Here is a 24785-nt window from a genome sequence, read left to right as displayed (position 1 = left end):
ACGCATGCACATATGTGGTATTCCAAACATTTTAGTGCAGTTTTAAGATTTGATAGCTTTTCATTTCTGTATTTATATAAGCACATGCATATACATGTAGGCATACATGTATGTACACATGTGCCTGGGCATATATACATACATACAGCATTCCAAAAGTTTTAGTGCCTTTTTAAGCTTTAGTAGCTTATAATGTCTATATATGTGTATGTATGTATACTTATAATGTACACACAAATATATCTATACACACATATGGCATTCAAAAATTTCAGTGCTGTTTTAAGCTACATGCTTATATATGTGAAATGCTTTGTTAACATCAAAGATTGCTATAAATACCTGTTCATCATCGTTATTATGAATTATGATGATATCACCAAGTTGGCTATTAAGACAAAATCCCAATGCAGGTGCTGCCCTCAAAGAGCTTCGACCCCCCCTAGGGAGGCGGGACGAGCGGGAAGTCAGTTTCTTAGTTAATGCAGGATAATATGAGGAGGGAGAAAGCACAGGCTCGTCCAGGGGTTCAGGAAAGGCCTCACGTTGGAGGTCACTGCCTTGAATGAAAAAAGGAAGAATTCTAGCTCCGAGAAGGAGGTGAGAAGGGGGAGCCTTCTGGAATGAGGCCCTTTGTCTCTTTTGCATACGGGAATAGTTATTGAGGGAAATACATGTGGGCAGAGGGAGGTAGGCACACCCTCTACTTCCGAGATCATTTCCTGTTATGAGAAGAGATGGTAATTGCGGAACGGCCTGCTTTTGAGATTACTCCAGGGAAGGGACAGGATTCTTGGAGTTTCCCTGAGCAGAGCTCTATGAATCATGACTACTCCAACACCCACTTCATTAGTCCAATAAATGAAGTAATTTAGCATTAGATCTTTCCTTTCAGAGGCAGCTAGGTGGCTCAGTGGATAGAGCACTAGGCCCAGTTACTTACTAGCTGTGTGACCCTGTGCAAGTCCCTTAACCTCTGTTTGCCTTCATCCACTGGAGAAGGACATGAAGACCACTCCAGTGTCTTTGCCAAGAAAGCCCTGTGGACAGTCGTGGTGTGTGGTGGTCCATGGGTCACAGAGAGTCGGGTGACTGAACAACAACAATGTTTCCTTCCGTGGAAAATGACAAGCCATTCTCTGTAAGTGTATCTTAATAGTATTTAAGATTTAGAAGAAGTGAGGTTCTACCGTACACAGAGAGTGTGTCTCCGTGGCCCAACAGTGGACCACATTTCACAAAATGACAGATTTTGAGCCGACTTCACGAACGTCTGCTTCCTCTTGGGGGCCTGCTTGACCCCACTAGCTGGAGTCCTTGGAAGGAAGAAGGTGGTGATTAGAGGACGGCGTGGATTCTGCAGGTCAGAAAACAAGACTGGGCCCATACAGAGGCCTGGAGCATTATCCCATCTCTCCTAACATGACCCTCTTCAGTCCATCCAGTTACTGTTTTCAACCCTTTCCCCTGGATAATAATAGACCTCTCCTGAGTGTCATAATTCACTCCCTCACCAAACCACCTGGAATTTTGCCTTATTCTTTGCCAAATTCTCCCCTTACTTAAACATGGCCTGGCCCACCTCGATGTCCATTTCCTCCCACTCTCCCTAAGTGACAAGCTCTAGTCAAGCCCAACTCCAGGCCTGAGATAAAAACTCTCTTCAGAGGCCAACCCCTCCCTATTGTGGACATGGCTTCTGAAGGTCTCTCTCTCTCTCTCTCCCTCTCGTGCCAAACCTCCCACTTGCCTGAAAAACTCTGAGAAGGGGCCACAGTCATCACACCACACCTACAAACTTAGACTCTAGTCCAGAGGTCCAGAGTTAAATTATTTTACTGCTTGCTAACCTAATGATAACTACAAATCTCTCTCCCTCCCTTCCTCCCTTCCTCTCCCCCCCCGCCTCTTCTTTCCTTCCTCCTCTTGCCTTCTCTCCTTTCTAATTCTCTCTACTCTTTCTCTATCTCCCTCCCTCTTCTCCCACCACTACTGCTGGCATCCAAATTTGCTCATTTTTGCCCATTCAGGGTTATGTAAAATATCAACACTCTTATCTTCATTCAATTATTTGGAGGAAACACTAAAAACTTAAAGCCAGCCCATCACAGTCTGCAGACTGATTTCCCATTAATCACACACACACACACACACACACACACACACACACACACACACACATTTATATCACAATGAAATGAATCTATTGCTGGAATTTCTCCATGGCTCAGATACCACCCGCATTATGAAGATTCTTCTCACCCTCTCATTGATGCCATCTCCCCTCCTGTCAAGACTGCTTCATGTTTACTTGGTGTGCAGTTGGTATTTACTTCTTAGGGGCGTATTTTGTCCCACTTCCATAAAAAGTAAGTTTTTTGTGGGTAGTAAAAGCAATGCTTTTGTCTTTGAATGTTCAGTGTCTGGCATACACTAAGTGCCTAATGAATGCACGTTGAATTGAATTTCATTGAATGCTTTCATTACTCCAGCTTGAGTGTGCACATGTTTTTTTGGTTTTGTTTTTTTTTATTTTTCTTCTTGTTTTTAGCAGCCAGTCATGCTATGGATCTGTGCTCTGCTTGTGGTCAGCCAAGATCTCCAGGTTTGCTTCTTTGTTTCACAAAGGCTGCTATTAAGCCAACTCTTCTCATTTGATACTTGTGTAAACAATTCAACAAAATCTAAATGTAGTCATTGAGATTTATTACTTTTAAATTAACTGTTATTGGTTTGACTTGCATTTGTTACATCATGTCGAGGTAATTTTTTCTTTTTTTTTTTGGTGAGTCAATCGGGGTTTAGTGACTTGCCCAGGGTCACACAGGTAGTGTCAAGTGTCTGCAGCCAGATTTGAACTCAGGTCCTCCTGACTTCAAGGCTGGAGCTTTATCCACTGCTCCACCTAGCTGCCCCTCATGTCAAGGTAATTTGGAAGGTTCTGTCATCCTAGCCTATTAATTTTTGTGTCACCTGCAAATTTGTCAAATTTCTTTTGTCTCCTTCCAGGTCATTAAAAAAGGGTTGAACAGTCCGGTGTCCAGAACAAAGGCTTATGACCAAGACTGAAGACTTTTGTCAGAGCACACACAAAATCTTTCAGCACAGTTGTTTCAAGCTTTTGTCAGCAGCACTACAATGCATTCTCTATTTCTTCTCTTTCGATGGGATGATACCTAGAAAAGAGGTGTCAAACACCTTCTTGGAGCAAGGTCACTATATCTGTGGCCCTATCCCTCATCTGTTCCTGAAGTACTCTCTCTTTTTTTTTTTTTAGGCAATTGGGGTTAAGTGACTTGCCCAGGGTCACAAAGCTAGTAAGTGTCAAGGGTTTGGTCTGAGGCTGGATTTGAACTCAGGTCCTACTGACTTCAGTGCCGGTGCTTTATCCTCTGTGCCACCTAGATGCCCCTCTGAAGTGGTCTTTCAAGAAGTCAGGATTTTCCAGGCATGAACACTCCCTCGGGAAGGGCCAGTTTGCTTCTCCTCCATGGTCTAGGTACAGGGATGGGGAACCTGCGGCCTTGAGGTCACATGTGACCCTCTAGGTACTCAAGTGCAGCCCTTTGACTGAATCCAAACTGAATCCAGAACAAACTTGTTTTGTGAAGTCCAATGTCACTGGATTTCTGTGACTGAAGCACATTATTACAGGAGGGGTAACCTATCAGTTGCTCTTCAGATGAGAGAGGCAGGGCCTATCACCAGGCTTATCCTCTCTGTATGCCATTAGAGCTTACACCCTGCTTCTGGAGACATGCCTAAGATCTTTCTCCCTGGAGAAACTGGTGTAGAAAAGCATCCTTTCCAGACCTAAAGTTATGAGTTTATAAACTATATGAGCTTACTTCTTTTAAAAAAAAATTCTTCTGAATTGATTATAAGCAGAAACACATAATTATTGCTGAAAAGTAGACCACTGGCTGTACAAAGGTGGTCCCAAAGCATAAAGGTGGCTGGTAACGAAGCCAAGCCTCTTCTTCTAGGACATCTTAGCCTGAGCACTGCTCCTTGGTTGGCCTGCAGTTTACCTGAGGATTGTCATGCCCATCTCTACAATCCTAAGAAACACTTTGGCAGGACCGAAAATGGTGTCAGTGGGTGCAGGTGGCAATGCCTTGAGACAGCCAAATGATTCCCACCGTTCTTGAAAGGCGTTTTCCTTCTCCAAGTCTCCTGAGAGTCAATGAGTCAAGTTTCCATCCTTCTGACCTTTCACACTTTCTGTAGTTTTCAGTGTCTCTGGCTAGAAGGTAGAAAATAGATCTCAGAGCCATTTCCCAAAGGATAAGTGGTCAAAGAAAATGAACAAATTGTTCTCAAAAGAAGAACTACAGACTATTAATAGCCGTAGGAAAGAATGCTCCAAATCATTAACAGCAAAAGAAATGCAGACCAAAGCAACCCTGAGGTTTCATCTCAGCCAATTGGCAAAAGTAACAAAAGACAGGAGTAGTTAGGGTTGCAAGGGTTGTGGAAAGACAGGCACATTAATGGACTGTTGGTAGAGCTGTGAATTGTTCCAACCATTCTGCAAAGCAATTTGCAATTATCCTAAGTGGGTGATTAAAATATCTGTACCTTTTGGTCCAGTGCACTGCTACTATGCATACTCCAAGGAGGTCAAAGCTGAAAAGTCCTATACGCACCAAAATTTTCCTAATAGCACTTTTCTTAGTAGTAAAGAGCTAGAAATAAGGAAGATGTCCATTGATTGAGCTCTAGCTAAACATGTGGTGCATGGATGCACGGAGCCAGACACATAGGTAAGCACTTCACTGATTGCTGTGAGAAACGTTAAATACAGAGAGTACAAAGGATTGTACGTTCACAGTACATGTGAACAAATGTAAAGTGAAGTAAATGATATTGCTTCTGGAAAAGGATACTGACACCAACAATGGGAATGAAAAGAAAAAAAATGGAATTGAATGTTCTATGTTTGTAATGACCAAGATTGGCCTCACGAAAGGTGAGTAAATGGACCTCCTTCCCTTCTTTGCAGAGGCAGGGAGCAATGGGTGTGGAACAGGGCATCTACTGCCAGATTTGATTGACATGTTGGTTAACTTTATTCAAATTGTTTTTTTCTTTCTCTTTTTAATATTTCATTGAGGAAGAATATGTTGGGAAATATAGGTAATCTACCAATGAAAGATAATATTTTTAATCAAGGGGTCTTTATACTTTAAAATGTTTAGAACCACATCCAAGCGGATGATATCCATCGATAATCATTTATAAAATAAACATAGAGCCTGCTATGGGATAGGCACTGTTTTAAGTGCTTACTATCACAGTAAACCTCCTTAATTTAAAAAGACAAGAGAGATATAACTTAAGCTCAAATCTGAGACTTAATACCCTTCACAAAGGACATAATAATTAGTTCTCAAAGAAGGTATGAATGGCCCGGTTTCTAAGAGTCAATTCTCAAACAAAAGATGGTTGTGGGGGGAGGACATAGTTTATTTAATGTCCTAAGAATTCACTTGATAAAAACTTTTAGGGACAGCACACCAATTACATTTCTGTCACTACTCTGATTAATCGGTAACTAATCATTGATATGGTCACAGGGGCTACATTAGATTCAGCATGCAGCACCGTCAATTGCTAAGAACCAAATCTGATGGACGTGAATCCTGGTTCTACTCCTATTAGCTCTGCCATCTTGAATACTTTACTTCCTTGCCCTGGGCATCAATATCTTGATCTGTAGAATGGGTCACTTATACTGAGTTGATTGCTAGATCACACCCTGCTTTAAGGCAATGATCTACAATCCAACCACACACGCCCATAATTCATAGCCAGGAAGTCACAGGAATCATTGTCATCTCCCTTTACTATGACTAGTATTACCACTGTTCTAAGGAGGGCTCCCTGGATCTGACATTGCTTTTTGGGGTCAGTGTTGATCCTGAGCAGAGCCCCACCTGTGCTTGGCCCAGAACATAGCGTCCCTGCCCTGCCTACACACAGAGACTCTAATTACCTAGCCATCTTTCCCTAAGCCTATTAAAGCCCAGGATTTAATAGGTACAGAGTGAAACTTTGATACAACCAATTTCACTGGGTGATAATTGCCCAGCTGAGGGAGGTAATGAAGGCAGAGGAAATATCAAAGTTGGGTGGGGGTGGGGCGGCAGAGCTCCCCCCACTTCACTGAGCACACTTCAAATGGGGGGCCCAGTTGCCTAATCTTGCCAAAGCTCCATCCTGTGCTGCATTTTTTTCCACCCTTTAGTGCAGGGGATTTTTAACCCTTTCTGTGTCATGGATCTCTTGGATATCAGGTAAAGCCCTATAGTCAGAAATCTTCTCAGAAGCCTATTTTTAAATGCAGGAAAAAAAAAATGAGATTTCAAAAGAAACTTATTACATTGAAATACAGTTAGGAAAAAGGCTTACTAAGTCCAGGTGGACAAAATGGCGCCTGGGGGCCTTAGGAGACCAGGCTGCATTCATGCCATGGTCCTCTGGCTAGAGGCAGGTACAGGAAGACTTTCCGTTTCCAAGGTTTGGTGCCCTTTGCAATACTGATACCCCTGAAAAGGAGTCTACCCTTCCTGCTCTGCAGCTGATGGAAATGTTTTTCTTTCCTACTTCTTGATTTATGGCCTGAAGTTAACAGCTCACTCATCAGGTCACACCTTAGCAGAAATCCAAGTTGGGGGAAAGAAGGACTCTTTCTTCAGAAGCAGAACTAACTGGAAAGGACTTGGAATCTTTAAAGATTATCTACCAGACTCCTAATCCCACCCACCTCCAACTTGCCAGCTAGCAAAGCCCAGGGAGGCTAGACTGGGCAGTAGACAGAAGGTCTGCCTCTGACAGTCATAGGCAGAACACTTTAACCCCCGAAGAACCAAAAGGCTTTTGGGGCCTTTTTTTGTTTGTTTGTTTTTGTTGTTGGGCAGTGGGAGTTAAGTGACTTGCCCAGGGTCACACAGCTAGTAAATGTTATACGTCTAAGGTCGGAGTTGAATTCAGGTCCTCCTGACTCCAGGGCCGGTGCTCTATCCACTGCGCCACCTAGCTGCCCCCTACCAACGGCCTTTTGAAAACTATATGTTATGGATCAGCTCTACATTAATAGAAGAAATATTCACATTGTGAGCAAAAGCAAAAAGGTGGTGGGAGGGGACTCAAGGGGGAGACATGACTTGACTAAGGCCACGAAGGTAATAAGCAACAGATTAAACCTAGGTCTTCGATTCGTTGCAATTCAACAAACATTTAGGGTTGCCCTACTATGTGCTAGGCATTGTATTAAGAAGCTGAGGGGATCAAAGACAAAACAAAACTGTCTAAGGTAGGCCCACTTTCTGGGGAAGGAAGCTTATGGGCTTTTTGATCTTAAAAATGAAGGGGGGCACGGAGATCACGCCATCCAAGCCCTTCTCTCACTTCATCAGGAAACTGAGGCCTAGAGAGACCAACAGACGTGCCATGAAATGCGGTCAGTGGTTCTAGTCAGTGTACTGCAGGCAGGCCCACCCATGACCTAGAGCCATGACCCTTCCTCCGTGTCACTACCCTTTGGAAGCCCCTCACTCTCTTTGTCTTTCCATCTACTTTTTGTGAACCTAAATTAAAATGGGTCCTTTCCATGTCCATTTCCTGTATTTTTTGTCCCTTGTCCAACATATTTTTTCCTTCTGTCTTTCATGTTAGTATAAAAAGGTCTCCTTGTGCCCTAGTCTACATATTAAAAATAAAAAGAAAGATGATTAAGCATGTAAACTAGAAAGTCAGGCCCCTACTAAGGAGCCCAGCACCCCAAAGTAGTGCCTGAGTTACAAGGTTAAAAGGGAAGGAATGAAGATTTCTGGAAGGGGCCTTCAGAGCAAATCACCCCATGACCTTGGGTCTGGATCAGGAGCAAAGGGATGGGGTGGGCCCATTAAGGAAGGCAGCAGATTGCTGGAGCTCAGGCTGAGCTAAAAAACAGCAGCGTGTGAAGGCTGCAGTGCAGGCCTAGGGAGAGGATTCTCTGAGGACCCGCTGGGGAGGAGACTCGGCATTACAACATTTTCCTGGCCTAGAAGCCTTGTGAGTGAGGGGAAGTGAAGAGACCCAGAGCCAGAGCCAGATCTCAGGCCTAACTCAAGCTGACCGCCTGCCAGGACATCCTACGCTCTGGACACGAAGCCAACCCTACCTACCCCACACTTCTCTCACCATTGTGGAGTCAGGGCCCAATGGGACTGAGCTGAAATGGACTCCTACAGAGCCCAGATGGGTTCCCTGAGGACGTCCAGTACCCGAACCCAAGTTCAAGGGTGATCTGGATGTCCTCAGCCTGACTGAAAATTAAAGAGGTAGGAAATCCAAAGATTTATTCCTAGGCTAGACCATGGGGTTTGGTCCTTACCTTGGTCATTGCAGGCAAAGAAGGAATTCAGCAGCCGTAGATGTAGGAAGGAGGCATTCCAGGCATGCGAGAAGGTGTGTGAAAATGTGTGGATTCCAGAAAGAACAGAATGAGATCAGAAATCAGGCAATAGGCCAGTTCAGCTAGAGCACAGGAGATGAAAAGAGCACCAGCACGATATAAGATTGCAAAGATAGGTGGAAGCCAGACTCTACTAGGCCACAAAGTGCAGCTAAGTAGTTTGTGTTTATTTCTTAGACCGTGGGGAGCCATCGATGGTTGTGGAGGAGAGAAATGTCATCATAAGGCCTGCACATTGTGATGGATGGATTACGGAGAGGGGAAGCAAGAGGTAGGAAGATCAGTTAGGAGGCTATGACTGCAGCCCAGGCAAGAAAAAATGAGAGACAGAGCCAAGATAGTGGCAGTGTTTGTAGGAAGGAAAAGGAAGAACCATGAACGACTTAAATACTGTATTAAAAAGGATCCTTTTATCGTTAATGTTCAATGGACTCTGTACAGGCCAATAAAATAACTGCTTTTCATAGATTCATAGACTTAGAGTTGAAAGGGACCTTAGAGGAACCCCCACATTTTGGAGAGGCCCAGAAGGGTTTTACCCAAAGTTACATGATTAGTACGTGGTATAGGTGGGGTTTGAACCCAGGTCATTTGACAAAGGAGCTCATCCTAGTGGAAGAAATGTTATCTAAACACGACACTGTGCATACATACACACCTCTCTCTCTCTCCATATACATGGGAGATATATATATATATATATAATATATACATATATACATTCATACACACATACATACACCCACATATATACACAACACACACAAACATATGTGTACATACACATATACATATATATAAGAGAGATGGAGAGAGACGGAGCAAGAGACAGAATCAGAGACAGAGAGAGACAGTGGAGGAGAGAGGAGAAAGGGTGTTCGAACAGGGAGGGAGAGAGGAAGAGAGAGAGAAGGAAGAAGAGAGAGATACATCGATCTACATATAGATATAGATATATATACACAGATATGCATATATGCATATCCATGTGTACATATGTATATATGCATATATACATGTGTATGCGTATGTGTGTGTATAAATGATAAGTTGAAAATAATCAGAGAGGAGGCACTAGAATTAAGAATCAGGAAACGCTTCCTGTAGAAGGTGGGATCTTAGAAGGGACTAGGGAAGCCAGGGGAGTCAGGAAGAGGAAATGAAGAAGAAGCATGTTCTAGGCTAGGAACAGCTAGGACATCAGTCTTACTGAATTCATGAGTGTGACTGTTTGTATAAGGAGCAAGATAAGAAGACTGGAAAGGTGGGGAGGGGGACAGGTTTTGAAGGGCATTAAAAGCCAAGGAAAACTTCTCAACAATTCAGAGCAGTAGAAAAAGCTCTGCGTATGGATTGGGCACCAAGGTCCAAATGCCTCCCCTGACATCTGCCACCCGTGGGACCTCTGGCTAGTTTTACAGTCTCCTGGCCCAGCCTCCCCATCAAAATGAGATTGTCCTCAATGGCCTCTGAGGTCACTCCCATCACAATCTTCAACTAGAAGATTTCCGGAAGTGGAATGGGGTAGGGTGCCTCTTTTTGCAGACTAGGAAAAGCACAGGAGAGGGCAGTTGTGCTCACATCCCCCCAGGCATCAAGCAGCAGAAACAGGACACAAATCCAGGCTCTCTGGCTCCAGAACCAGCTCTATTTTCCCTGTAACATGGTACCTTGGAATTTCAGGTCCTAAGAGCATTTAAACCATAATAAAGCTCACAGGATTATGAAACTTTTTAATTCTTAAATGCCTCATGTGATGACTTTTTTTTCAAAACAGACTTGATCTTACACATAGGAACACATACTGAAGTCTTTGGAGCAATTTTAGTTATTCAGTTGGGTTCAATTATGCATTTCTATACACAACATCTCAATATAGGTCATTGAAAATATAGTAAAGTGTTCTCCCCTCTCTTTTTTGGGGGGGGGGCTGGGACCTTTAAATTCTCGTGTGTAAAGAGTTGTCACTGAGGCACTTCCACAACATGGAGGACCTTCTCTCCCCATTAGTCTGTGAGCGCCTTGAGAACAGGGATGATTTTTGCCTTAACATTATATGCCTGAAACTGAGTAGATACTTAAATACTAGGTGACCTGTAGGACTGTATCTCAAAGAGATCATAAAAATGGGAAAAGGACAAAATATTCCTAGCAGCTCTTTTTGTGGTGGCAAAGAACTGAAAATTGAGGGGATGCCCATCAACTGGGGAATTGCTGAACAAGTTGTGGTATATGAATGTAACAGAGTACTATTGTGCTATAAGAAATGATGAGCAGGCAGACTTCAGAAAAATCTGGAATACTTGTATAGACTGATGCTGAGTGAAGTGAGCAGACCCAGGAGAACGTTGTGCACAGCAACAGCCATGTTGTGTGATGACTGACTTTAATAGACCTAGCTCTTCTCAGCAATGCATGGACCTAAGACAACTCCAAAAGACTCATGATGGAAAATGCTGTCCACACCCAGAGAAAGAACTCTGGAGTTGGAATGCAGATCAAAGCAGACTATTTGCTCTCTTTTTTTGTTTAGTTTTGTTTCTTCTTTCTTGTGGTTCCTCCCATTTGTTCTAATTCTTCCTTACAATATGACTAATGTGAAAATATGCTTAATAAGAATGTATATATAGAGCCTATATCAGATTACATGTCATCTTGGGCAGGGGAGAGGGGAAGGAGGGGGAGAAAATTAAAAACTCTGGAAAGCTTATGGAAGTGAATGTTGAAAACTAAAAACAAATAAATTTATTTATTAAAAAAATACTAGGTGACTTACCATCACTTTACTCTTAGAGAATTACATAGGTATCCCTAACTGATACATAGTCTAAAGATGTGAACATAGTTCTCAAGGGAAGAAACCCAGGCTATTTATATTCATATGAAAAAAATGCTTCAAATCACTGCTAATTAGAGAAACGCAAACTAAAGCAATTCTGAAGTTCTACCTTGCATTCATTTGAGTAACAAAGATGATAAAAGAGGAAAATGATCAAGGTTGAAGGAGCTGTGGGAAAACAGGTGCGTTGATGCATGAATGGCAGAGTTGTGAATGGGTATAACTAAGCTTGAAAACAGAGTGGGGTTTTACGCAAAAACAGCACATGTCCTTTGACCCAATTAAACCACTTCTGGAGTCTAGCCAAAGAGATCAAAGAAAGAGGAAAATTTTTTTTATGTCATATATATGTACATACACATATACATACACACAAAAATATAACACATACACAATAACCAAGATGTATGTATATATAATACATAGACATAATTGAGATATATATATATATATATAATATATATATGTATGTATATATGTATTTATTCTTATGGTGACCAAAAAAAGAACTGGAAATTAAAGAGATGCCCATCAGCTGAGGAATGACTGAATAAGTGTGATCCCGGAGTGGGTAGAGTAACGGTGTGCAATAAGAAATGAGGAAATAGATGATTTCAAAGAATCATGTAAAGACTTGTCTAAACTGATGCAGAGGGATGTGAATGGAACCAGGAGGACAATTCATCCCATCACATCAAAGTTATGAAAACGAACAATTTTGAAGACTTTTATCATCTGATGAAGAATGAAATGAGCAGAACCAGGAGAGGATCTTCTACCTGACAACAACAGTATAAAGACAAACCACTTTGAAAGCTGTCGGGACTGTGATCTACGCAATGGGCATTCACGATTCCCCACAGACGAGGACAAACAACGGTGAAGCTGCTGCCACCTCCTGACAGAGGGGCCAGGGTTAGGGGACCCAGTGAGACTGATGCAGACACGTGCAGATGACGTCACTGTTTTTAGTTTTACTCAACTGTTTTCCTTCATTACAAGAGACCTCTCACAAAGGGGGACTGATTTGTGAATGTGTATAATATAAAAACAAAACAGATCAATAAAGCTGAAAGCTGGGGAGATGAGGTGGACAGACAGGGACACAGAGAGAGTCAGAGAGAGAGACAGAAGCAAAGACACAGAGAGAGAGGGAAAGGGAAAGAGAGCTCCTTGGGGCAGTGAGACTGTGACTCATGCTGGAGCACATGATCAGCACATTCCTGGAGACCAGGGTCTGCCTTTTCCCTCTTTTTGTATCTCCAGCATTTAGCTCAGTGCCAGGCACACAGTAGGCACTTAATAAACGTTTCTGCATATAAACGTTTACTGACATAAACCCAGTTCTTCCTGACTCAGAGGCCAGCTTCCCACCCACTCTTCTGCTTGACGTCTCAATTTCACTGTATCTGAAGCACTTTTAAAAATCTCCATTTATAAAAGAAGAACAAAGGCTCCCAAAGTGTCAGCTGCTAAAGGGTTAAAGAAAATCATTGCTGGTCAAATGGCAGGGGCAGGATCGGGCCTGTTGACCCACCCTGCTTGGCTCAGGGGCTCCAGTCTCCACTTTGGGGAGGCCCAGGCTAGACCACACACACTGAGCTCCCAGAGAAACCTTGGGCAAAGAAAAGCACTCGTGGAAAAACTCCACTAGTCCTTCCCAAGGGGAGGTGGAGGACAGAGTGGGAACAACTTGGCACAGCCCTCAGCGGAGGCCTAGCCTGGGAACAAATTGGGTCCTGAGTTTCTGCCATTGGACCATCCACCATTAGCATGCTAATCCAGGCCCCTGAATTCCAGTTAGCATTTACTGAGTACCTGCTAGGGTCAAGACACTCTGCTAATCACTCTAGGAGATCCAGACATGAAGTAGACTCTGCCTTTGTCTTCAGAGAAGCTTCTGCTTCAACAAGAGACTGGACGTACACACAATTGTCTCTAATGCACATAATATAATAACAATAATAGTAAAAATAATAATAACCATAATAATAATAATAATAATAATAACTGATATTTATATAGCTTTCCAAGATTGGCACAGCTCTTTACAAATACAGGACAACTGTCGTGTGATGAGAGCTCATTTTCAAGAGGAAATTAAAACCTGGGCAGAGCCTGTGAGGATGGCAAGGATTTCCAGGGGCAAAAGTAGAGGTGGTGAGGGAGCAGGGTATCCCAGGCATCAAGGATGGCATCAATAGGGACACAGAGCCAGAGTGAACAGGTCAGCTCACAGAAGCGCTGAGGATGCCAAGGTGAGTCTCCTACTATGGGGACGAGAAGCACTTCCGTGTGAGCCCCAAGGGGGTCTTGGATTCTATACTGTGCAGTTTGGACTTTACTCATTGGGCGCCGGAGAGGTGTTGAGTGGTTTTGAACAGGGCCATCACACAATCAGGGCAGTAAGAAAAGATCTCTGGAGGATGATCAAGGAGGAAAGGATGGCCAGGAGTGTCACATCCATTCATTTGCAGATAGGCAGCCATTGGTTTATTTATCTCATTGCTTCCAAGGGTGAGCAGGGAGAAATTAACATAGCCACACCACAAGAGTATTGTCAGCTCCTCCCTCCGTTGTCCTGATGAACATCTGGCCACTGGACCCAGATGGCTGTGGAGGAGAAAGTGAGGCTGGTGACCTTGCACAGCCCTTCCCTCACTCAAAACAAAGTCAATTGCAAGTCATGTCATCATCATCCTGATGTCATGGTCCTCTTTGAGAATGAAGGACAAACACACAACCTTGAGACAACTAGCTGAAATAGCGGATAGACGTGAAATCAGGAAAACCTGAGTTTAGATCCTGCCTTGGATACCTACCAGCTGTGTGACCCCGGGCAAGTCAGATGACCTCTATCAATGTGGAAGAAATGATTATTTTCTCTCATAATAAAATCAATCATTGAATTAGGACTAGGTTTCCCCCTTCTATTTCCTCATTCCTTATGGGTTATTCAGTCAGCCTTGGAAGGGTTGGGCTGATAAAGAGATGGAATCTTGGGCAGATGTACTCCACTGGGAAAACTCAGATCTGATCAAAAAGTAAACAAATATTAATTTTGGTGAACTGGTGGAATCCAGCCCATTGTACTTTAGTCAGACAGGTCTTAGTATAAGTGGATTCTCTCTTTTGACTAGATTACCCTAGACTGGGATGATAGAGGAAGAGCTACATTTCCTTGACCAAGACTGAGTGATTAGAGTCTTGTCCCCCCAGACCCTCATTACAATAAGCCCACCTCTCATTATAACATTCATTCTCTCATTACTTAGTAACCAATCAGAGTTCATTTCCACCCTCAAGAACACCCACTCTTCCAAGGGTATATAAATGTTGAGTGGGCTCCATGAGGAGTCTATGACATTCGAGAGCACCACTGACCACTTTCATTAATTATCCACTAGCATGATTAACAAAATGATTAATTACCCATAAACTATATCTCTTTAACTTTTTATACTTCACATCAAAGGATATGAAACAGGCAGTTTTCAGAAAAAAAAACTATCAGTAGTCACATGAATAAAATTCTCTAAATCACCAATAATTAGAGAAATTCAAAATGAAACAACTCTGAGGTACCACCTTGCTCTCATCATATTGGCTAAAATAACAGAAAAGGAAAATGACAAATGCTGGAGGAGATGTGGAACAATTGGGACACTAACGCGCTGTTGGTGGAGTTATGAACTGATCCAACAATTCTGGAGAACAATTTGGAATTCTGCCCAAAGGGCTACAAAACTGTGAATATCTTTTAACCCAGCAATATCACTACTAGGTTTGTATCCCAAAAAAAGATTTTTAAAAAGGGAAAAAGGCCTATATGTACAAAAACATTTATAGCAGCTCTTTTTGTGGTGGCAAAGAATTGGATATTGAAAGAATGCCTATCAACTTGGGAATGACTGAACAAGTTGTGGTATATGATTGTGATGGAATAATATTGTGCTATAAAAAATGATAAGTTTGGATAATTTCAGAAAAACCTGGGAAGGTTTATGTGAAGTGATGCAAAGTGAAGTGAGTAGAACTGGGAGATCATAGTGCACAGTAACAGAAATGCAGTGATGATCAGCTGTGAGAGAGAACTGATGAATACAGAGTGCAGACTGAAGATTTTAATTTTCTCTTATTTTTCATGTTTAATTGTGTGTGTTTTCTTTTGCAACATGGCTAATACAAAAATGTTTTGCATGCCTTCACATATGTAATCAATATGTTGCTTGCCTTCTCAAAAGGTAGGGGAGGGTTGGGAGGAAGGGAGAGAATTTGGAACTAATTTTTTTTTTAAAACACAGGACTCCCTCTCACAGAATAATGGAACCTAGCCCAGACACTTGTGACCTTTGTAGCTGAGGTAAACTACTCCTCAACCTCAGTTTTCTCCTCTGTAAAATGAGCCCGTGAGGTTCCTTTCAGCTCTGATGCCACGAAGGTCAGATACTGGACCAGCGGCTCTGTGATTGTTTCACATTAGATGACAAAGACCACTGTTCACCTCTTATTAATTATCACTGTAGGAAACTACACAGGTTCTCTCTTCCCCACCTTCTCTGATATCAAGAACTCTGACAAGACACATCTGAATATTCAGTTTTGTGTGTAATCTGTTCTGTGTGACTGGATTACAAACTCACCTTCTCTCAGCTGTGGAATGGGAAACTGCAGGAAAGTGGTCTTACATGGAACATCTCCTTGGGACAGACAGGACCATACTGGGGAACTAGGCACTTATTACCAAAGCCAGACAACAAACTTTGGTCTTTGCCTCAACCCCTCGAGACAGCTGGCTTGGTAGAACAAGCCTCTGGGCCTTCCCTGATCAGCCAGGCTCAGGACTCAGGACAGGTTGAGTTGTAGTAGCTAATGAGGAATGGTGCCTTCCCAAGTTGCAGGCATGAAGGACTCTTGGCTCAGTCAGAGGCACCTTAGGAGGCTATGGCTGTTTTGTCTATTAAAAAGAGGAGAGAGAAAAAAAACCAAACACGTCTTAGCTTTCCACTGAAAAATCAAGAGAAAGCTCAGTGTCAGATGAGACCACATGGGGGACACTCTGAACATTACAGATGTTCATAATGTGACCAGGGGTAGATAATCTAGGGTGAGCAGTACTTTGACTGATTTGAGGGCAGTTCAAGCATGAACAAAATGAAACCAAACTAAACAAAAACCCTTGTAAAGTTTAGTTCGGTTTTTAGGATCTGGAAATCCCTTAGTTTACATCACAATTTGAGCCTTATTAACGTGTGACTCTGGACAAGTCCTTTCTCCACTCTGGGTTCCAGTTTTCTCCTCTGTAAGACAAGGGCTGGTCCTGACTTGATGGCCTTCGCCCGTCACTGGAAGTTTTCAAGAAAAAACTGGAAAACCAATTGCGGAGAATTTTATAGAGGAGATCATTGAGAGGGGGTGGGGAGTATGATTTGGGCTAGCCCAGAGGTCCTCAAACTTTTTTTTGTGTCATGGTTTCCTTTGACAGCCTGGGGAAACCTATAGATACTTCTCTGAATAATGTTTTTAAATTATAAAATAAGATACTTAGGATTACAAAGGCAACCAATTTTATTGTCATAGAGTCATCAAAATGGTTTTTTTAACCAAGTTTGTAGATCCTAGGTTAAGAACTCTTACTCTAGAAGGCTGATGAGGTCTCTTCCAACTCTGAAATACTGTGCATTTGTGATCCCTAGAGTTCCAGGTTTTATGATCCTATGACTTTCTCAAGATGATTTTAAAAATATAATAAATTCTTCCTTAGTTCATCTGGTTCTAGTTAAAGGTAGGGATCAGGCTTAGATGACTTTTTGGGTTTGGAGTTTGGGATGCAGGAGGTAACCTTTCTGTGCCTTACTCTAGAAAAGGTGACAGAAATATGAATGCATGGGAGAGGCAACATCATGTGGTAGTGGGAGTCACTTTATGTCCCAAGCAATGAGGCTTGATCCAAAGCCCCATCTTTACCATGACAAAATACCCATCCTGTAACCCTTCCTCTGGATCTATGTACAGCCTTCTTTTTAAAAATATTTTATTTTTTTCCAACTACATTTAAAAGCAATTTTTAACATTCATTTAATTTTTTTTGAGTTCCAAATTCTCTGCTCCCCCTCCTCTCTCCCCTCTTTGAAAAGCCAAGGAATTTGATATAGATTATGTATGTGCAGTCATGCAAAACATTTCCATATTAATCACACTATAAAAAAAGAGAAAGAAAATGAAAAATAGTATGCTTTAATTCATTCAGACTCCATCAGTTCTTTCTCTGGAGGTGGGTAGCATTTTTCATCCTAAGTCCTTTGGAATTGTCCTAGATCACTGTATTGCTGAAAATAGCTAAGACATTCAAAGTTGATAATGATACAATGTTGTTGTTACTGTGTAACACTGTTCTCCTGGTTTTACTCACTATACTTTGCATTCATATCAATCTCTCCAGGTTTTCCTAAAAGCTCCCTGTTTGTTATTTTTTGTAGCATAATAATATTCCATTATAATCATATGCCACAACTTGGTCAGCCATTCCCCAATTGATGGGCATCCCTTCAATTTTCAATTCGTTTCCACCACAAAAAGAGCTGCTATAAATATTTTTGTGCACATAGATGTATCTTTTTTTTTAATCTTTTTCGGATACAAACCTAGTAGTGGTATTGCTGGGTCAAAAGATATGCACTATTTGCCCTTTGGGTATAGCTCCAAGCTGTTCTCTAGAATGGCCAGATGATTTTATAACTCCATTCACAGTGTTTCAGTGTCCCAATTTTTTCCACTGATGATTTGGCTCAGACTGATATTTTGTTATTTTTTTTCAGAGATTGCATTATAATTTCCTTTGCCTTTTGAAATATCATGATTTAATCTCTTCTCTAGTTTCCCAATCAACTAAACATTCAATAAGTATTTAGTGAGCACCTACTTTGTGCCAAGCCCTGTGCTAGGCAGTGGGGATACAATGACTTCTTGCCCTCAGGAAGCATACATTTTACAGGTGGAGATAACGTGTATTCATATAAGTGTAAACATGGAAGAGTACTAGCAGATGGAGAATCAGGAAACACTTCATGTAAAAGCAGGTGCTTGAGCTGAACTATTGGGGAAACTAGAGACTCTAGGAGACAAAGGTAAGGTGAGAGAATCTGTTTTATAGGTGGGCATCCAAGGAAGCAGAATAATGAACATCATTTCTGAAGAACAGCATTAAACTACATGAAAGGGACGTAATACATCTCACTTTGGCTTGCCTAGACTGCATGGATTTATTTTCAAAGTTGCTTTTGCTTCCTTCCAACAAAATTTCCTTCCACTTCACTCTTCTTTGTGTTCATGTAGGATTCCAACTCCAGCCTTCGATTTTTTCTTTCTGTTTTATCCCTGCTTGGAATTCACTTTCCTCTTTTTCCTATCTAACCCAAGAGTTAGACATTAAAATTCTATCTCTTGGGGAGATGGAGTCAAGATGGCAGAGTGAAGGCAGTGGCTCGCCTGAGCTCTCCCCCAAACCCCTGCAAATACCTTTAAATAAGGACTCTAAACAAATTCCAGGGTAGCAAAACCCACAAAAAGATGGATTCTAACAATTTTCCAGACCAAGACAACTTAGAGGTTCGGCAGGAAAGGTCTGTTGCACCAGCGTGAGAGAGGAGTGAAGTATCTTGCAGGCTGTGTCAGCACAGACCCAGCCCTAGCCCCACCAAACCAGGAGCAGGTGTCGGGGTGACTTATTCAGTGGCAACAGTGTTAGTTTCCAGACCTTTCAGGCCACAGACAGTGAGGGGATCAGATAATGGGTCAGAAAGAGATTTACAGGGCTCCCTTTGCTGGCACCAGGGGCAGGACTCTGTTTCATTGCCTATGCTTGGGTCTGGGTCACAGTCCTGGGTCCTACTCCCAGTGCAAGGAGGAACACTAGCACAGCAGAGCTTGTGGCCACAGGGAAGTAGGGACCCTGGTCACAGTTCCAAGGTTGAAAAGAGTGCTTGTGGTGACTCACAAACCAGTGCACATTACATGAGAGTAGGAAACCTACCCTCTCCCTAAATCATACCACCTTGGAAGAGTCAGAAATCTGAATATTGGGACAATGCCCCCTTCACTTGGGAAGCAGAGCCCCATTTTAGTTAAAAGGCAGGAAATAGACTGGCAAATAAGCAAATGGTATAACATGTATCAGATTGCTTGCTGTCTTGGGGAGGGGGGGAAATGAGGGAGGGAGAAGAATTTGAAACTCAAAATCTTACAAAAATGAATGTTGAAAGCTCTCTTTACATGTAAGGGAGTGGGGCAGAAAATACTATTAAGAAAAAGAAAGAAAATGAGCAAACAAAAGAAAAAAATTCTGACCATATGAAGTTACTATGGTGACAAGGAAGATCATAACACACTCAGAAGAGGACAACCCAAAGTCAAAATTCCTGCATTCAAAGCCATTAAAAAAGATATGGGCTCAGATTCTTATAATCTAGCCAAATAGCTCACTAATGTTCAGACTCCTTAAGAGTCTGCCCAATATGACGGATGTTCTAATAAACCTTGTCTTTGGCTGAAAAAAAAAAGATATGAATTGGTCTCAGGCCAAGAGCTCAAATAGGATTTTTAAAATCAGGTAAGAAAGGTAGAGGAAAAAATTGGGAAGAGAAATGAGAGTGATGCAAGAAAATCATGAAAAAAAGAGTCAACACCATGGTAAAGGAGGCACAAAAAATACTGATGAAAATAACACCTTGAAAAACAGACTAGGCCAAGTGGTACAAGAGGTACAAAAATTGAACGAAGAGAAGAATGCCTTAAAAAGTAGAATTGGCTAAATGGAAAAGGAGGTACAAAAGCTCATTGAAGAAAATAGTTTCTTAAAAGTTAGAATTGGGCAAGTAGAAGCTAATGACTTTGTGAGACATCAAGAAGCAATTAAACAAAATCAAAAGAATGAAAAAAGAGGTCAATGTGAAATATCTCATTGGAAGTACAACTGACCTGGAAAATAGATTCAGGAGAGATTATTTATGAATTATTGGACTACTTGAAAGTCATGATTTAAAAAAATGATCCTAGACATCATCTTTCAAGAAATTATCAAGGAAAACTGCTCTGATATTCTAGGACCAGAGGGTAAAATAGAAATGGAAAGAATCCACCATTTCCCCCCTGAAAGAGTTCTCAAAATGAAAATTCCCAGGAATATTACAGTCAAATTCCAGAACTTCCAGATCAAGGAGAAAATACTGCAAGAAGTCAAAAAGAAACAATTCAAATATTGTGGAGTCACAGTAAAAAAAAAACACAAAATTTAGCAGTTTCTACATTAAAGGACTGGAGAGATTGGAATATGGCAGAGGGTAAAAGAGCTAGGATTATAACCAAGTATCACCTACCCAGCAAAACTGAGTATATCCTTCAGGGGGAAAATGGAAATTAATGAAATAGAGGACTTTCAAGCATTCCAGATTAAAAGACCAGAGTTGAATAAAAATTTTGATTTTCAAATACAAGACTCAGAGAAGCATAAAAAGGTAAACAGTAAAGAAACTATAAGGCATTCAATAAGGTTAAACTATTTACATTCCTTCATAAGAAAATGATACTCATAACTCCTAAAAACTTTCTCACTATTAGGGCAGTTAGAAGGAGTATACATGGACAGAAAGCAGAAGTGTGAATTGAATGTGATGGTATAATTATAAAAAAAATTAAAACTAAGGGATGAGAAAGAAAAATACACTGAGAGAAAGGTAAATGGAAAGGTATAATGAGATGAATTATTTGACATAAAAGAGGCTTGAGAGAGATCTTACGGGGAGGGGGAAAGAAAAGAAGTGGGAAGGGGAGCACGTGAACCTTACTCTCATCAGAATTGGCTCAAAGAAGGAATAATATACACACTCAATTGGGTGTAGAACTCTATCTTACCATACAAGAAAGTAGGAAGGGTAGGAGATCGGGGGGGGGGGGGGGAGCTGGTAGAATGGAGGGCAGCTTGTGAGAAATAAAAGTCAGAAGCAAAACACTTTTGAGAATGGAGAGAGTAAAAGAATAGGGGAGAGAGAGAAGCATAAATTGGGAGAAATAGGCTGGAGAGAAATACATAGTTAGTAATCATTACCGAGAAAAAAAATTTACAATGAGTTTCTCTGATAAAGACTTCATTTCTTAAACAGAAAACTGAATCAGATTTATAGAAAAAAGAGCCATTTCTCAATTGATAAATGGTCAAATGATTTGAACAGGAAGTTTTCAAAGTAATAGCTATTTAAAAAATGTTTTAAATCACTATTGATGAGAGAAATGCAAATTAAAACGATCCTAAACTACTACCTCACACCTGTCAGATCGGCTAATATGACGAAAAAGGAAAATGACAAATGTTGGAGGGGATGTGGGAAAATTAAAACACTAATGTAGTACTGGTGAAGGTATATACTGATCCAACAATTCTGGAAAGCAGTTTGGAACTATGCCCCAAGGACTATTAAACCATGCATACCCTTTGACAAAGCCACACTACTACTAGTTCTGTACTCTAAAGAAATAAAAAAAAGGAAAAGGACTTACGTGTAAAGAATATTTATAGCAGTGGTGGCAAAGAATTGGAAATTGAGGGGATGTCGATCAATTGGGAAATGGCTGAGCAAATTGTTGTATGTGATTGTGACACAATATTATCATGCTTTAAGAAATGATGTGTAGGATGCTTTCAGAAAAACAAGAAAAGACTTACATAAACTGATTCCAAGTGAAATTAGCAGAACCAGAACATCGTACACAATAACAGCAATATTGTATAATGATCTACTATGAATAACTTAGCTATTCTTAGTAATACAATGATCCAAGACAATTCTGTAGAACTTATGATGAAAGGTGCTGTCCATCTCCAAAGAAAGAACTGGTAGAGCCTGAAAACAGATCAAAGATGTTTTTTCTTTATCTTCTTTCTTTTTCTTTTTTTTAATCTGTGTTTTCTTTCATAGAATGACTTACATGGAAATGTGTTTTGCATGACTATACATGTATAACCCATGTCAAATTGTTTGCCTTCTCAGTGAGGTGGGGGGAAAGGAGGGAGGAAAAGAATTTGGAGCTCAAAATCTGAAAAAAAATGTTAAAACTGTTTTCACATGTAATTGGGAAAAATAAAATATTAAAAAAGATTAAAAAAAAAACAACCTGTAAGTCTCTTGACTCCCTCAACCTTTGTCACAGTGCTGTCCATTACTTGCCAAATCTCAGCCCTGGATTAATCTTACAATCTGCCTCCTCATATCTTGCTCACTAGCCAGATAATGAAGCAAGAGGAGGTCTTTCCACCAAGCTCACTGGACACATTAGAAATTCTTGTTATGCAAATGCAGCTGGGCCCTCACTGCAGCAAGTCCTTTTTGCTCCTCCCCAACTGGCTCCCTGTTTCACTCCCAACATAACTGATTACAAACCATCTCTATCCTCCTCAAGTCTTCCATATCCCCCTATACACACCCCAAGTTGAGGGCCCTACTGCTTACCTTAGTAAAAAAAAAAAGAGACCATTTAATATCAACTTTCTTCTCCCTTTCCCTTCATTTCAAAATCCTTTGAACTCATCTTCTGCCCTCTTGTCCTTTCCCCTGGGCTCTGAGAAAGAGTGGCCCTTCATGTTGAGTCCAAGCCCTCCACATATCCTCTTCCTTTTACTTTGGGGATATTTGGAACTAGGGTGGGAAATGGAAAATTATTCTTTCTGTATGTTCTTCTGTGTCATTCACATTTGTCTTTCTCTCATACACACACACACACACATTCACATGCATGAACACACACATATAAACACCCTGGGCGAGTCATTCAACCTTTATCTGTCTTAGTTGTTTTCATCTGTAAAAGGGGATAATAATAACATATACTTCCAGGGGTTATTGTGAGAATAGAATGAAATAACATTTGCAAACATTTACTCAATAAATGCTATTAATGATGATGATGATGATGATGATGATGATGATGATGATGACAATAGTAATGATGCTGTAACTTTGAGTGAATAATTCAGTTCTCTGGGCTCCCTTCCCTAATCAATGAATTCCCAAGGTTTCCTAGATAAAGTATTTATGAAATACTTACTATATGTCAGGCACTATGATTACAAATGCAAACAAAAAAAAAACCAGAAAAAATAATCTCTGCCTTCAAAGATTTTTCATTCTAGCGGACGATCTCAACAAATAACAGGGAGCTGAAAAATAAGGTTGGAGATAGTTAGAAAATGCCCTTTCCTTCCTATCTTTCCAGCCTCCTTGGGCATTCTGGAAGCAAGATGTGAACCCAGATCCTCTGACTCCAGAGCCAACCCTCTTTCTACAGTACCAAAGGGAATGACCCGCCCGAGGAAATAGAACACGTTGAGCGATCTGGGGTCGGGGTCACTGGCTCACGACCTGCCAAGTCTAGGGCCCTTTGCACTCACTTCTCCTTGCTGAGGAATGATGCAAACTCTTTGTTCCTAATCTCTTTGCAGACCTGCTGCAGCTGGCAGGTCAACAACGACACACTCATCACATCTGGGTTTTTTTTCCCATCAGTGTAGGTCCAGGAATAGACTCAAAATGAGTTGTCCCTGAAGTCAGCCAGTTCATGCACACGTTAATTCATGTTTGCAAATGTCACTGTTTCCCAGGGCAGGTTGACCTGATGATCCATATTTGGTGTCAATTCTGTATTCCCAAGTGTTGCAAGAATCTTCTTTGCTGGCAATAGGTCCTTGAGGCTGTATTTTCTATCATTAAAATGTTTAAGTTAAAACATTGTTATTACCAGGCAGCTAGGTGGTGCAGTGGGTAGAGGCCAGGCCTGAGGTCAGGAAGATTCATTTTCATGAATTCAAATCTGGCCTCAGACACTTCCTAGCTATGTGACCCTAGGCAAGTCACTTCACCCCATTTGCCTCAGTTTCTTCATCTGTAAAATGAGCTGGAGAAGGAAATGGCAAACCACTTTAGGATTTCTGCCAAAAAAAAAGAGCTGGATGCAATTAAAATACAACTGAACAACAACAATCATTATTACCCTAGTCATAGAAACACTAACAATACTTTTCAAGAGATAATTTGAATCGATCTTTGATGGACTTAACAGTAAAACCATGCCCTAATTTATGATTATCAACTGGTTTGTAAAAGAAGATATCGTTGAATTTATCTTGCCCCTCACCCCCCCCCACCAAAGGTTTTTAGAACCCTCTCCTGAAGTGATGGACTTTCTTTTTTGGTCCATGGTAATTGATCAAGCCAGCGTAGGTAACATCACAGATCTGTTTCACTTTTTGCACTACCTGAACTAGCTTCTATGTAAAGATATCAAAGTTCTCTCTCTCTCTCTCTCTCTCTCTCTCTCTCTCTCTCTCTCTCTCTCTCCCCCTCTCTCCCTCTTCCTCCCTCCCTCTTTTTCTCCCTCCCTCCCTCCCTCTTTTTTTCTCTTTCTTTCTCCCTTCCTCTCCCTCTCCCTCTCCTTCTT

The sequence above is a fragment of the Vombatus ursinus genome, unplaced genomic scaffold (genome assembly GCF_900497805.2).
Source record: "Vombatus ursinus unplaced genomic scaffold, bare-nosed wombat genome assembly UNPS02014799.1, whole genome shotgun sequence".
NCBI lineage: Eukaryota > Metazoa > Chordata > Mammalia > Diprotodontia > Vombatidae > Vombatus > Vombatus ursinus.
Note: the sequence above shows the minus strand (reverse complement) of the source record.